The sequence below is a fragment of the Cibotium barometz genome, chromosome 8, assembly GCF_041138505.1.
Source record: "Cibotium barometz isolate CiBa-2024 chromosome 8, ASM4113850v1, whole genome shotgun sequence".
Taxonomy (NCBI): Eukaryota; Viridiplantae; Streptophyta; class Polypodiopsida; order Cyatheales; family Cibotiaceae; genus Cibotium; species Cibotium barometz.
In genome coordinates this window covers 2959189-2974827 of record NC_141053.1, presented here as the reverse complement: position 1 = coordinate 2974827, position 15639 = coordinate 2959189, and the positions used below count along the sequence as shown (strand labels likewise).

Here is a 15639-nt window from a genome sequence, read left to right as displayed (position 1 = left end):
AGTATACAAGGCCATATCAAGGCTGAAACTGGCCTCATCCAATGCCCATCAAGTGTTTGCAATGAGCAAACCGCTCTGGAGGCAAACTCTTTATCAACAGATCAGCCGGGTTGTCATCCGTATGAATCTTAACAAGTTGAATTTGCTTGTTCTCTATCACCTCTCTGATGAAGTGATACTTCACATCCACATGCTTCGTCTTTGCCTGAAAGACAGGGTTCTTTGCCAACTGGATGGCACTCTGACTGTCACAATGCAACAATGGAATATCCCCTGTATAACCCAAATCAACCACTAACCGAGATAGCCATAATGCCTCCTTGCAAGCCTCTATGGCTGCAATATACTCGGCCTCTGTAGTAGATAAGGCTGGGCACTTTTGCATCCTGGATATCCATGACACAGTACCTCCTGTGAATGTAAACACATAACCGGTAGTAGACTTCCGGTTATTTGGATGACCGGCATAATCTGAATCCGTGTAACCATGCACTAATGCATCCTGTTTGCCAAAACAAATGCACATATCCTGTGTGCCCTTCAGGTATCTCATGACACCTTTCACTGCTTCCCAATGCTTCTTGCCAGGGTTGGCCATGTATCTAGAAACCACTCCCACTGCAAATGCAATGTCCAGCCTAGTAGCAACCATGGCATACATGAGACTGCCACAAGCTGAAGCATACGGAATCTTGGCCATATCAGCCCTGCCACTATCTGACTGTGGGCTGTCCATAGCACTGAGTTTCACATATGGAGGCAAAGGAGTACTAGTCTTCCCGGCAATCAACATATCATCAACATACAAGATGAGGATCAATAGACTGCCATCCAAAGCTTTCTTGGTGTATAAGCAGTGATCTATGTCACTTCTCTTGAAATCCTGGGATTTCATGAATGTATCAAATTTATGATACCATTCCCTTGGTGCCTGTTTGAGCCCATAAAGACCCTTTTTCAGCTTGCATACAAGCTTCTCCTTTCCACTCACTGCATAACCCTCTGGCTGTTGCATATATATCTCCTCATGGAGATCACCGTGAAGAAAAGCAGTCTTCACATCCATCTGAATCAGAAGTTGCGCATCCATATCCAGGGCTACCTTGATAATGAACATTTCCTAGTTGCTCCACTGAATGGATGTGATGTATTGTTGGGCAAGCCGTGGCACCATAGGCTTGAGCCCCGCAAAGACTACAAGTCTAATATGATTTCTTTTATGCATAAAGCCCGCATGCATTTTATTGATGCTGGCAAAGAAGGGGATTCCATCCCACTTGTATCACACATCCAAATTAATAAAGCAATGAAAAAGAGTCTTTCAGCGTACTTGGTTTTTGTTCGTGATAGCCTTGTGCCAAATCATCAAAATGTGGATGCTATGTCTAATGATAGGCTGAATTTTCTTTATGCATTCAATGACTGTTTTGCTGATTCATTGCCAGGTGAATTACCTCCCCAAAGGCCCGAAGATCATCGCATAGATCTTGTGCCAGGTAGTTCTCCTCCTAACAAACCCGCATACCGAGTGAGTGCTACACAATAAGAAGAAATCATGAAGCAGGTAAATGAGCTTTTAGAGAAAGGTTTGGTTCAGCCCAGTTCCTCACCTTACTGCTCTCCTGTACTTCTTGTTCAAAAGAAGGACGGATCATTTCTTATGTGTGTGGACTATAGAGCTTTGAACAAGCTTACCATCAAGAACAGATTTCCAATTCCGCGTATTGATGATATTTTGGACAAGCTTGATGGTTCGGCTTGCTTTAGCAGACTTGATTTGAAGAGTGGTTATCACCAGATACGCGTGGTGCGACAAGATGACCATAAGACTGCATTCAGGACAGCCTTCGGATTATATGAATTTTTGGTAATGCCTTTTGGTTTCACCAATGCTCCTGCTACTTTTAATCGTATGATGGATAGGATATTCCGATCCCATCGCAAATTCACAGGAGTATTCTTTGATGATATCTTGGTTTTCTCCAAGAATGAGCAGGAACACAGAACTCATTTGGTCACAGTGTTCGAAGAGTTGCGGAAGCATAAACTTTTCATTAATGCCAAGAAAAGTGAGTTTTTCCTTTCAGAGATTCATTATCTGGGTCATATTGTATCCAGAGAAGGAGTAACCATGGATCTTGCAAAGATAGAGACCATTCGCAATTGGCCCGAATTGCAAAACGTACATCAAGTACGTAGTTTTTTGGGATTATGTTCGTATTATAGGCGTTTCATAAGGCATTTCGCCATGATTGCCACTCCTCTACATGATCTCACAAAGAAGAAAATCACTTTCAAACTCAAAGGAACAGGATGCTTTCTTGCAGCTCAAGCATGCTATTATATGTGGTCCAGTATTGATTGTTCCTGACTTGCATAAGTCATTCGTGGTTGAATGTGATGCTTGTGGTGATTGTATTGGAGCTGTCCTAAATCAAGAAGGGCATGGAGTTGCATACGAGAGCCGTCGTTTGCATGATGCCGAGCTTCATATGGATATCTATGAGAAAGAGCGCTTGGCTGTAATTCACGCCTTAAAGATATGGAAACATTATCTTCTTGGGGCTGAATTTGTAGTCAAGACAGATCATCAAAGCTTGAGATACTTTCTATCTCAAACAAAGCTTTCAGAGAAGCAGATGAGAATGGCAAATTTTCTTTCCATGTTTCATTTTCAGATTGTGCATACTCCAGGAAAGAAAAATGTGGTGGCCGATGCATTATCCAGGAGGCCTTATGTAGCTGCAGTCTCAATGGCCTCTCATGGCGACCTATCTGCTATGCGAGATTTGTATCATTTGGATGCTGATTTTTGCCATATATGGACTGATTTGATGGCTGGTCATTCACATGCCTCTTATGTTATCAACGAGGGTTATCTTATGAAGGATAATTGCCTATGTGTGGTGAAGAATTTGCGTCCAAAGGTTATGGACGAATGTCACGCTCCACCATATGCTGGTCATAGAGGTATTATGCCCACTACTCGCATGATTCAGAGATATTTCTTTTGGCCAAGCATGCGTAAAGACATTGAGGCTTATGTGCGTGCATGTATTACTTGCCAAAAGGTGAAATTTGATAGGCAAAAACCTCCAGGTTTGCTTCAGCCCTAGGTTTGCTTCAGTCCTTGCCTATTCCCTTGCAACCTTGGGAAAGCATTCTTATGGATTTTATTATGGATTTGCCTAGATCCTAGCATGGGAATGATGCTATTTGGACCATTGTGGACAGGTTTAGCAAGCAAGCTCATTTCTTGCCCGTCAAGAAAACCATTAAAGCTGATCATATGGTAAAGCTTTTTCTTGCAAATATTTTCAAGCATCATGGTATGCCTAAATCCATTGTTGGGGATAAAGATCCCAGGACTACAAGCCTCTTTTGGAGGGCTTTATTTGATAAAATGGGTACTAAACTTGAGTTTTCATCAGCTTATCATCCCCAAACGGATGGCCAAAGTGAAGCTGCAAATTCAGCCGTGTTGGATTTATTGAAGTGTTATGTGGCAGATCAAAAGAGTGCATGGGAGAAGTATCTTCCACTTGTTGAGTTTGCCTACAACAATACGATCCATGCTTTCACGGGAAAGGCTCCGTTTGAGATTATTTATGGCATAGTGGTATTGCCACCCATCCTTCGTACTAAGGATGAGATATTTGCAGTTGATGAATATGTTTGTGACTTGGATGTAACCTTTGGTCAGGTGCGGACAGCCATTGCAAGATCTCAGGATAAGCATAAAATGGCTGTTGACAAGCACAGACGGGACATGGAAGTCAAAGAAGGTGATTGGGTTTTGCTGAAATTTGAGAAGGCTAGGCTTCGGAAGAGGCCAGGACGAGAAGAATCATATCCTAAGCTTTCTCCTCGCTATTATGGACCCTTCAAGGTGATTCACAAGATCAATGAAGTGTCCTACAGGCTTGCTTTACCTAGTCATTGGAAGATTCACAATGCTTTTCATGTGAGAGTCTATTTCGGAAATATGTGGGGCCAGATCCTGATGAGCCTGTCACAGAAGATCCGCCAGAAATTGAAGAGCTTGAGGAGATCCTCCAGCCATAACAGATTGTTTTCCACAAGGAGAGAAAGCTACCTGCAGGAAAGCTTTCCTGGAGATACCTTGTGAAGTTAACGAATTATTTGCCTATTGATGCCAAGTGGGTAAATGAGGATTATTTTGTTGATTACCCGCACTTGTTGCAGGCATATCTTGAGGCTTTTCAGTTGAGGACAACTCCTTAGAAGCCCGGGGGGATGTCACCAATTGGCCGACCATTTGGTCCATCTCCAGTTTTTGCGTCTCATTCACTTGAGGCCAGGCCAGTGTCTCATGTGAAGAGGCCAGTATTTCGCTGACATGGACGGGAGCCAGGCTAGTGCCACCCGTGTGTTAGCAGGATGGTGTCGTATGGACGGGAGCCAGACTGGTGCCACTCGTGTATGACCTGGACTGTGTTCGACCCATGGGATTGTCACGCCATGGAAGAGCCAGTATTCGTGCCGGGTCTTGCCTATGGGACTGTCACACCATAGGGAGGCTCGTGCCTGGAACTGTGTCTTACCTATGGGACTGTCACTCCATAGGAAGACCAGGTTTTTATGTTTTACGTCGTGCGAGTTTTGTGCCGACAGATATTTTGTACTTGTTCCATGAACGGGAGATATGTTCATGTTACTATTTGCACATGCACACATAATTTGCATGTTTGAAACTGTTTTCGCATGACATGTATTTTTGTGTTTGCCTGCTTGACGTGTTACTTACTGAGCGGGGACGCTTGCCAGTGAGTCGTGAAGTCTGCTCTGTATTTTGACGAGTTTTGGTGCATGTGAACAGGTGGTAAGTATATCGCACTTGTTTTGATACTTTATTTCTAACCTTTTGATTTATAAGGTTATAGGTTCACACCCACTTAAAAGTGGGCATCCCCTTTGGGCACCCACTTAGGGGCCAAGGTGGGGAGCCCCACTTAAGTGAGTGTGGGGGTGGGCATGGTCACCTACCCACACTGGTCACCCACATGCAAGCGTGGAAATCACTATAGTGTAACCCCACTTTAATTTTATAAAAAGAAAGCGACCACCTTTGGTAGTACATCCATCGGCGACCATCTCTACGTTGATTTGCTGGCTGACGACTGCCCTAATTCTCCATGCGGCAACTGTGCTCTCTGCACTGCAAGCAAGCGCAACTCTCATCCAAGCGATTGGCTACTCCTTGCAAGCTGCGCTGCCTTCTCTTGCAGGCAGTGGCTGCGCATACTCTTCTACAGGCGCCTACCACATCTTCTCTCCTACAGGTGGGCTGCGCAGGTTGCAGCCAGGCGTAGTTGAACTGCACAGGCTGCCCTCTCTGCGCCAGCTATCTCAGGCGGCTGTTTATGGCTGGTTGGCAAACTGCAGGCGGTTCCTAGCAGACGGCTGCACTTCTCCAAGGCGACTGCATCCCCACCATCTGTAGGCGGCTGCTCATCATCTACTGGCGGCTGCAAACCTCACGTGCAGCGCCTGTCTTCCAACAGGACGGCTCACCATCTATTGACGGCTGCACATTCAAATTAGCCGGCTCCTCGACACAGCAGCCAAGCATCTTCTCTCTTGCCGGTGGGTACTCCTTCTCTCACAGCAGGCGGCTGTGGTCTTTGTGGTTGTACTTATCCTAGTGGCTGCGCTAAGTTCTCAACGAGGCGGCTGTGCCATCTCAACAAGGTTGCACATCTTCAAGTGGCAACAACTGGTGTTTCACTCGAGTAACTGTACACATGGGTATTGGACTTCCTCTATCTGCCATCCTCAAGTAAGTGAATTTTCAGATTTAAATAAAGTATTCTGTGTTAAATCTGATAAGGGATTCTTCCCCCACGGTAACACCCGTTCGGTGCCGGGTAGTCCAAGCTCTATTGGAGAACCTCAGTCCAAAGGCGCTAAGATCGGGAGAGCCAGGCGTTAGTACGAGAGCGCCTGTTTGGTGCCGGGTAGTCCAAGCTCTATTGGAGAACCTCGGTCCAAAGGCGCTAAGATCGGGAGAGCCAGGCGTTAGTACGAGAGCGCCTGTTTGTGCGTGGTCTCGTAACACCAGTGAGGCGCTCTCCGCGGAGTCCAGTGAAAGCACAGGACCGTAGAGACTGGACCACACTAGTGGTCGTTTCTGCTTCGAACGTCGACTTCAAGCCTATTTGTTTGGTACTATTTTCATATGTGCATGGACATCATCTTGATTTGGGAGCTTGGTGTACAGGTTGATATTGACATTCATGCACAGGCAGGCTAGGTCATTTGGTGATGAGAGCTGTTGTCGAGGTTCACAGGTACTTGCTCAATTGCAGGATGGGAACAAGATGTATGGCAGGTGTACAGGTTCATCGGGTACAGGTAGGTACCAGTGGAGCAGTAGTTTGGAGCAGATGATTAACATCAGATTGTGCTTTGGGATGATAAGTTGTGGATGGTTGGTTCCACATGGACACATGACTGGTTGGTTGGGAGCTTGCCAGCTGGGGGTGTCAGGTTTTGGCAGGAGAGCTCTCTTGAGCTCAGTGCCATAGTTAACACCAAAGAGCTCAGGGGGTGTTGCCATGTGACTGGGTGACTCATAGGGGTGTGTGAGTAGTAGTCCCATCATAGTGCTCAGGGTATCCTCAAGTTGATTCACTTCGACTTGAGTGGGCAATCCCCAACTCCCTCCTTGAATGGATCTCTCTACTACATGTTAATTGTTGATGATTATTCAAGGTACATGTGGGTGTATTTCCTGAAGCAACATTCAAATGCCTTCCAATACTTTTCCACGTGGGTTTGGTTAGTCACTAATCAAATGGGCATCTCGATTGGGATTGCTCGTAGTGACAATGGTGGTGAGTTTATCTCTCAACAATTTATTGAGTTCTTGCAAGAATAGGGCATTCAACGCCAACTCACCTCCACCAAATCCCCCTCACAAAATGGAGTGGTTGAGTGCAAGAACCGAACTATGATGGATATGGCACGCTCCATGCTTTTTGCAGTTGAGTTGCCTGAACACCTTTGGTCAGAATCGGTCAATACTGTAGGGTACCTTCTGAACCATTGCCCCACAGTCGCTGTTTCTCACAGAACCCCGTTTGAGGCATTTTATGGCGAAAAACTGATTGTTTTCCATTTCTCTGTCTTTGGGTGTCATGTGTACACTCACACCCCGAATGACACAAGGGGCAAGCTTGAGCCAAGGAGTGAGTTGCTCATTTTTGTGGGCTACTCTTCTGAATCAAAGGCTTACAAACTTCTTGATCCAAGATCGAACAAAGTCTTCGTTCGTCGAGACATTCTCTTTGATGAGCGAGATTTACTTCACCTTCCGCTGCTCATACCATCCGAACAAGAATCTTCGACTGTGCCACATGAACCCAATTAGTCAACTATTACTCCGCCTCTTGAGGAGCCTTCCTCCTCCTGACAACCACCCAGGGACCCTTTACTCCGCAGCTCCCCGTTGGTACCAACAGACCATGCGTGATTCTGGCATGCTTCCCCATGATACCCCTTTGGACAGTCCTCGTCGGTCCACCAGGCTCACTCCTCATGCCTCATTTGCCTCTGTTTTCTCCGTAGACTATGTGGCGCATGATGAGCCAACATCGTGGAAAGATGACATCCAACAGCCAGCTTGGAAACATGCTATGGAACAAGAACTCGAAAGCATTGATCGTAATGGCACGTGGTCCCTTATGGATCACCCTCGTCATAAGAAGGTCATTGGAACCAAATGGATCTTTCGTACCAAATTTAAAGCCGATGGTACCTTGAACAAATACAAAGCTTGGCTTGTGGTGCAAGGTTTTCGCCAAAAAGAAGGCATTGACTTTGACGAGACCTTAGCACCTACCGCTCAAATGACGACAATCCGTCTCTTACTTAATCTGGCCGCACACCACACATGGCCAATCTATTAGATGGATGTCAAGAGTGCCTTCCTCAATGGCATTCTCGTGGAAGAGGTCTATGTTGACCAACCTCCGGGTTTCCCGCTCCATGGGTATGAGGACAAAGTCTTCCGCTTGCATAAAGCTCTTTATGGGCTTAAGCAACCCCCCCGAGCGTGGTATCATCGCATCGACAAATTTTTTTGTAGCCAAGGTTTTCAACCATCTCACTGTGATCCTAATATATCCATACAGATCAAGGAATGGTTTGCTACCTAGCGCTGTATGTCGATGACCTCATCATTTCTGGTTTAAATCAAGCCAAAGTGGCTGATATCATGGCACAAGTGAGACGAACTTTCGAGATGACTGATCTCGGTCTTCTCTCAGATTTCCTTGGCATGGAGGTGGTCCAACATTGTGATGGTATTTTTGTGTTACAACAAAAGTATTGTCTTCAACTCATTACTTCCTACTTTCTTGATGGTGCTATCCCTGTGGCTAACCCATTGGATCCAACCATCAAACTATCAAAGGAAGAGGACTCACCTCCACATGAAGAGCGAGCCTTTCGCCAAGTGGTTGGGAAACTCATATGCCTCACAAATTCTCAACCTGACATTTCCTATTGCACATCCATTTTAAGTCAGTATTTCAATGCTCCTAAGGGGCCACATTGGAGTTCAGCAATGAGGGTTGTTCACTATCTAGCAGGTACCTATATGTTTGGACTTCACTATAGCCGTGGGATCACCCTGCGTGGTTACATGGACTCCGATTGGCTGATGATTTCGATTCCCAACGTTCTCATGGTGGATATTTGTACTCCCTCGGATTTGCCCCTTTCTCTTGGTCTAGCAAGAAGCAGGATACCTTCTTTGTGCTGAGGCCAAATACCGGGTCCTCTATGACGCACCACTGAGGCTATGTATCGTCAGCTTCTTACGGAGATGCGCGTTCACATTGACACCGCTTCTACCATCTTCGTCGACAGTCAGAGTGCGATTGCCCTTGCTGGCAAGCCTATTTTTCTAACCGTACCAAGCATGTGGGTGTCCATTTTCATTTTACTAGGAAATAGGTTGAGCTTGGTACCATCAGGCTCCAGTACATTCCTACGGTAGACAACCATGCAGACATCCTTACAAAGTCCGTCAACCGGCCCATCCTCCAGCATCTTCGCGAACAGATCGGCATCGGTCCTCCACCATCACCCTCCGCTTATTGAGAGGGTGATCTTCCTCTCCTTTCAGATTTTTTATCATTGTTGTATTGGGCACATGAGTCAGTGAAAACCCCATGAGGGCACGGGTCATGTGAAAACCCACTGCATTGCATTTACCATCTTGCATTCCTTGTGCATAGCATTCTTTTTTTGGTGTTTGGGGCGCATGTGTGAATGAAAACCCAAAAATGGGCATTCATGCATGTGAAAACCTCTTGCATTGTGGCATTGATCCAGTATCGCCCAAACTCAAAAGGTTCTACACCGTCGACAAACCAAAGCCACATTCGTCTTCATGATCCTCTTCAATCCCTTTTCATATCTTCTCTCATGGTCCCCTTTTGGCTTGAGAGGGGGTGTGTGAAAACATGCCTTTACCTGCCGTTTTATCCAGCCCAAAAGGGTATTTTTGGCATTTTATGTGTCTTTGCTGCTGGCCAATAGCTTACCCTGACCGACCAGCAGTCCTACAGCATATATAAGAAACTCAACATTATTCACTTCAGTTTGTACATCACAACCTGGAGTCTTTCTGCAGCTGGTGCTCCCTCATCTTCAGGCAGTGCATTGTTACCTTCTGCTGCTGTATCTTCTCCTGCTGCTGCTACAGGCTGAGCATCCTCTTCTATCTGCGTTTTTACCTACAGCTACTGTTCTACAGCAGCCTTCGTCTATTGCACTTCAGCGTTTCTCAGCAGCAGATCTGCAGCAGCTTTTCGCCTACAGTATATCGGCGTTTTATCTACAGTAGAGCTTTCCAGTAGGTTTACTTCAGCATCTACTACCTCGGGATCGCGGCCTTCTCCACCCTCATTCATTATCACCGGGACAGCAGCCCTCTTTGCTCCTTTACCTTGACATCGGGACGGCAGCCCTCTCTACTTGTTTCTTCGGGACAACAGCCTACCATCTTCCTTGGATTGTGGCCTTCTCCACCCTGTGCATTATCACGGGACAGCAGCCCTCTCTGCTCCTTCAGAGTCTCACACTGAGCTCTTGTACTCACTCATTTCATGCTGTGTTGATTTTCTCTGATCTCTCATAAATTTGGTCCTTTCGTCCTTTTGCCCTCACATAGTCATGGTGTTGCCAAAGCAGCCACAAAACCGAACAGCTTCGGCATTTCACTTCTTGCCCGTGCGAATAGTTTGTTAGCAGTCATCTCCTATCTGTACCATATTACTCAGTGAGGGCCTCTGTTGTGGGTATGCCTGCCTAGGAGTTGTCACCATTTTTCCTTATTTTCCATGTTCTTGCCTGTTTTTTCTGGTTGTGGGGGCTGTCTATTTCTGGCCGACTTGTCCTGTGATGCTGGCCGACTTATTCAGGAGCTGGCCGAGTGATATACTGCTGGCCAATTGGTATTTTTCAGTCGTGGGCACATCTGGGGCTGTCGGCCCAATTTGCTACTGGCCGACTACCTTCCCCAAATAGTATATATACTTGGTTGCCCCCCACACCAGGTTTTGTACCGGATCTTGTGTATATGCAGAGTTTATAAAGCTTCTCTCTCTCTACACTTCAGCGTTTCCTCTCTCACAGCAGTTGTCTCATTTTCTGCTGTGCATTCCGACATAGTCTCCTGCATTATAAAGGATAAAACCTTAAAGATAAGGTTTTTTTTGTTTTTGTTTCCACTTACTAGTTGTGCAAAGATGATGATGACTAGACGTCCTGTCGCTTTGTCTGAGTGGGCTGGAGAGGACAAGGGCTTGCTTGCCGTTGACCTCCGGAAACTGCTGCAGATGAAGGCGGTGGTGAGAAGGGTAGACGTAGTAAGGCTGCTGCAGGAGTCTATCTGTTTGGGTGGCCGGCTGTTGATGATTTGGATGCTGCTGAGGGGGTGAGCTGAGAGAGAGAGAGAGAGAGAATATTGTGTTGGTGTTGCCAAAGCAGCCACAAAACTGAGCAGTTTCGGCATTTTCACTTCTTGCTTATGTGAATAGTCTCTTGGACTATAAAGGATAAAACCTTAAAGCTAAGGTTTGTTTTTTTTCCCCCCCTTACTACTCGTTGTGCAAAGATGACGACGACTGGATGTCCTGCTGTCTTGTCTGAGTGGGCTGGAGAGGATAAGGTCTTAGTTGCCGTTGACTTCTGGGAACTGCTGCAGATCGAGGCGGTGTTGAGAAGGGTAGACATAGTCAGGCTGCTGCAGGAGTAGTCTGTTTGGGTGGCCAGCTGTTGATGATTTGGATGCTAAATCTGTGGTCTTAAAAAAGAAACATCAAACCAAACTCAAAAGGAAGCCCTAGTGCTCATCTACTAGGCCACTAGGAGATGCAACATTTACAACAATGCCAGATTGGAGGACGTCGGATGTTGGTGAGACTATGTTGGTAGCTTGTGCCATTGGAAGAGCGTTTGCTTTCAGGTTGCTCAAATTTTGGATAAGAGCTTTTCTGAAAAACAGCCCATTTGTTTGCTTTACGTGCTGTGCAAACTTTAGCAAGTTTGGTCCTTGCATTTGGGTAAGCTCATCTGCGATCCATACCTTGGTACCCTTCAGTTTCCTTGATTGCTTATGGATATCTACCTTGTTGGCTCAGTTATCAAAGGTGACCATTGCATGGTTTTTCTTCCTTTATTACTGATCCTTTGGATGGTTGGAGTTGTGAGATGCACTCTCCCCCGTTTCTCAATCCCATAGTTCCGCCATTCTTCTGGTAATCTTCTTACTTAGATTTTGAGGGCCTTCATTTGTTTTCCTCGGCTGCAACCACGGCTTGCATGTTACCAGCTGTCTCTTGCAGGTCTCTCCTTACATTATCTTTCACCTCTTCTATCAGTTCTTTCTTCACCTCTTATTGTACCATTGCAATGAGCTCTACTGCATTTTGAGTGTCTGGAGCTGGCTTGTTTTCCAAAATTTTTGAGCTCACGAACCTGACCTTTCAGCTATGTAATTTGCTTTAGCAGATATGTAGTTAACTTGTTTGAGTGGATTGCAGGGGCTTGTCTTGGTGTTGCCAAAGAAGCCACAAAACTGAGCAGCTTTGGCACATTCACTCCTTGCCCATGTGAATAGTCTCCTGGATTATAAAGGATAAACCTTAAAGTTAAGGTTTGTTTTTTGTTTCTATTATGATTTGGATGCTGCTGAGGAGAGAGAGAGAGAGGGAGAGAGAGAGAGAGTTCTATTTGATAGAGTGTGCCAGAGCGGGAGCAAGGGGAGCACTAGAATGTACTGAACTGAGAGTGCAAGAGAGAGAGATATGGAGCTAATAAGCTGAATATACTGCAGTGAAAGCAATCCAGAGCAAGAGACAAAATAGTCTCATAAGTGAAGGATACAACAGAGAGCTAGTGTGTCAACACATGAACCACACAACTCACCAATGAAAGATATTAAAAGGGAGGGGCCAGCCCACCTATTTGTAGGTAAAAAGGGGCTAGCCGACTGGAGCATAAGGAGCTGGCCGACTGGACATGATCACCCGACCTGGGAAAAACACGAGGAAATGTGTGATGAGTCTCTATGTCACTCCCATCTAATATTAGTAGATAGAATGTGAGCAAAGAGACCGACTTCTTTGAAGAACATGAGTAAAATCTGCCTATGATTTTGAGTATTTCTGGTTTGGTAGGATGGCATGTTCCTCTCTCTCTCTCTCTCTCTCTCTCTCTCTCATGTGGTTGAAACAAACTGTGCCTGGGAGACTATCACGGTGAACTATGCCTGGGAGACTAGGGCCTTTGACACACTTTTAGTACCATCAACGTGTATTAAATTTTGAACATTGGCCACAGCCACTTAACCATGGTTCACAAAGCTGAAAATATAAATATCCACAGCTGTATAATAAACTTGCACAGATGACACGGCACTAGGGCCGGTATGGGCTGACTGCCCCTGTGGATAATTTATTACTAAGGAGTGTTTTCACTGTATAAGCTTTGGGGACTCACCCGTTCACTACGGTTCAAATACAAAATCCAAGTATACATGTCCAGAAAATGCCATATATATATATGTAATCCTCTTCCTGAGGGGTATTGATTCTTACACATACTTCACATATATATAGGAAGGGCTTTGTACACATGTCCAGAAAAGGCCATATATATATGTGTAATCCTCTTCCTCAGGGGTATTGATTCTTACACATACTTCTTATATGCCAATTATATACAAATATTCACATATGCCAATATATACAAATATTCATGAGGGGAACTGATTCTTACACACACTTCAGATATGCCAATATATAGAAATATTCACGTATGCCAATGCATACAAGTATTCATGAGGGGTACTGATTCTTACACATACTTCACATATGGCAATATATACAAATATTCACATAAGCCAACATATACAAATATTCACATATGCTACTTGAGGAGTATTGATTCTTACACGCACTTCACATATCCCAATCTATACAAATATTCACATATGCCAATGTATACGAATATTAACATATTCTAATATATACAAATATTCATGAATGGATATTGATTCTTACTCATACTTCAGATCGGCCAATATATACAAATATTCATTAGGGTTACTGAGTCTTACACATTCTTCTCGTATGCCAATATATACAAATATTCAGGAGGGGTAATGATTCTTACACATACTATACAAATATTCATGAGGGATACTGATTCTTGAGGGGTAATGATTCTTACACATATTCCAGGTACCCAATATATACAAATATTTGTTTGTGATTTTTTACAAAAAAAAATAAGCTTGAGAGCCACAAAGGCAATCTTGCATATGCACAAGTAGCCACCATGGCAAGTATGGGATAATTGGTACAACTGGTAGCAGGTAGAGTATAAACAGTAGGTACAAATAGGTCGTTGTAGCAAATATATGGCTCGATATAATAGGCCACACCCACTTAACCATATTCACAAAGTTGAAAATATAAATATCCACATAGTTGAAAAATAAACTAGCACATATGACAACACATGGCTGGCCCCTCGCTTGGATAATTTTAATATGAAAGAGTGTTTTCATTGTACAAGCTTTGGGGATTCGTCCATTTACTAGGATTCTTGCCAGACTATCTAAATTTAAAATCCAAGTATACAAAGGGCTTTATACGCATGCCCAAAAATACCATGTATATGTATAATCCTCTTCTTGAGGGGTATTTGTTCTTACCCATACTTCACATATGCTGAAACCGGCCTCTGGTAGAAACCAAAGTGCTGTAGACTAGCAATCACCCAATCCAATTGTAGTCCAGCCAATAAACAATTAAACAGGAGCTAGAGTGCTCCAAAACAAGAAAGAGAACGACACCTGTTGGCCCCAAAGCTTGGCGCCCCTTTTGGTATTTCTTTATTCAAATTCAATGGAAAGATTTAGATGATTACAACATGGCCATCCATGGCTCGTATGTCTGCAAGTCCAATCTGCCAATCCTCAGGACCTCTTAGCATAGAGGTTACACAACCTTGTGTCCCAAGAACACCACATTGTTATCTCCTGTAATCTGCTAAGTTTGTACATCCATGAGGCCTTGAATATGCATCTAACTGAACCATGCACATAGCCATAAACTCAACCATGAAAACCAGTCCACAAACTCATCCAAAACAGCCCACAATCTTGTCCTGTTACCACCCTTTGAACTGCCAAACCCTTCCTCTCACAAAGGGCTAGAGAGAACCACTCTAGAACGGTCTTGAGCCAGTGAAAAGAGAGACTCCAAAAAACATCACCTGCAGTCCCACTTGCTCACAAAGAAAGAGAGACTTACAGTCTTTATGTCGCTTTCCACAAGAGTGAAAAGACTCCAGGAAAAGCCCCGAACTGTCGTGTTCTCTTGTCTTACAGCCGGGAGAGAGAAAACTAGTGAGAGAACCTGTTGTCCAGCCTTGTGTTCCTTTCTCACAATTCACACTTCCCAACTGACAACCATCTTCTTGCCAAAAGCAAAGGAGAGAGAAAAGAAAGAACCTGCTGGCGCCTGTACCTTCTGCAATTCAGCAGGCGACTAATTCTCCAAGAGCCAAAGGGAAAGAGAGAGAAGAAAAGAGGCATGTGTCTCTGTTATGTAGTATAGCACATCAGCCAGCTTGTGACTCATCAAACGAGTCGCCTGTATCTCCCCTTGTCCTGTAGTACAGCAGCCAGTCAAGGAAGCACAACCCATACACAGTTTCTTCCAAAAACATAGGTGTAGCCAGATGCGCAACTCCCTGTGGTTGTGTTTCCAGGCATGTACTCAGCTCTGTCCACTAGCCTCATCAAGGATTAAAGAGCCTCAGCGTAGTTCTGCAGGCGACCAAGAGAGAAGAAGAATCCACGCTCCTAGCTCTTGCCCGACTGGCCTCCTTTTTCCAAAAGCAAGAGAGAGAAAAGAGAGAGGCGTGTACTCCCAAAAGTGGAGTAGCCCCTTCTCTCCATAAATATCCTAGGGCCCATAAAGTTTATTAAAACTTTCCTAGGGGCCACCCAAGGTTATAAACTTTAAAAACTTAATTCCCTTGGTCCCCCTTCACACTTGGGGATGTCCACACATGTTACCATTTGTCTGCCAC

General features: G+C 44.8%; 1 pseudogene across 3 annotated transcripts in view; it reads left to right on the top strand.

The window, feature by feature from the left end:
* Nucleotides 1-12698, top strand: part of LOC147635831 (F-box protein At5g39250 pseudogene) — a 58881-nt pseudogene extending 46183 nt beyond the window's left edge. For all 3 annotated transcript variants that reach the window (XR_015266432.1, XR_015266434.1, XR_015266431.1), the window contains one exon: nucleotides 12371-12698. The product of XR_015266432.1 is annotated as an F-box protein At5g39250 pseudogene, transcript variant X3 (transcript). The remainder of the gene's footprint in view (nucleotides 1-12370) is intronic.
* Nucleotides 12699-15639: the final 2941 nt, after the last annotated feature.